This window comes from Aplysia californica, unplaced genomic scaffold, assembly GCF_000002075.1.
Source record: "Aplysia californica isolate F4 #8 unplaced genomic scaffold, AplCal3.0 scaffold00080, whole genome shotgun sequence".
Lineage (NCBI taxonomy): Eukaryota > Metazoa > Mollusca > Gastropoda > Aplysiida > Aplysiidae > Aplysia > Aplysia californica.
This window is the reverse complement of record NW_004797350.1, coordinates 1,373,529-1,373,954: the sequence shown is the minus strand read 5'-3', so window position 1 is coordinate 1,373,954 and position 426 is coordinate 1,373,529.

Genomic DNA, 426 nt, shown 5'->3' with positions numbered 1-426 from the left:
TACTATAGGATCAGGGGTGTGGCTGAAAGACAGCAGTAAAAAGAAGCCAAGGAATAGCTGTAGAAAGGCTGCAAAAAGAGTCAGGAGCCCAGAGGAGGAGGCAAAGGAAGTAGGCGGTGGGTGCAGAAAGTGGAAACGAAAGCAGACAACAGAACGTTGTTCAAGAGCAGGAAAGGAGGTGAAAGAGGAAAATTTTCCGTCGTTATCCGGATTCGAACCCGGGACCTATTGAAAATGAGGCAAACACCGTAACCTTTCGACCACGAGAGCCCCCTGGTAATAATATTTCTGTCCTAATAAGGAGCAGCAAGTTTATGTAATGGCCTCTATCTTAATCAAGTGCAGTAACCCAAAGGTATGGTGTATGTCTTACTCAGGTGTACCTTGCGGTGACTGATGTTGACGATAATACCCCAACCTTCAACG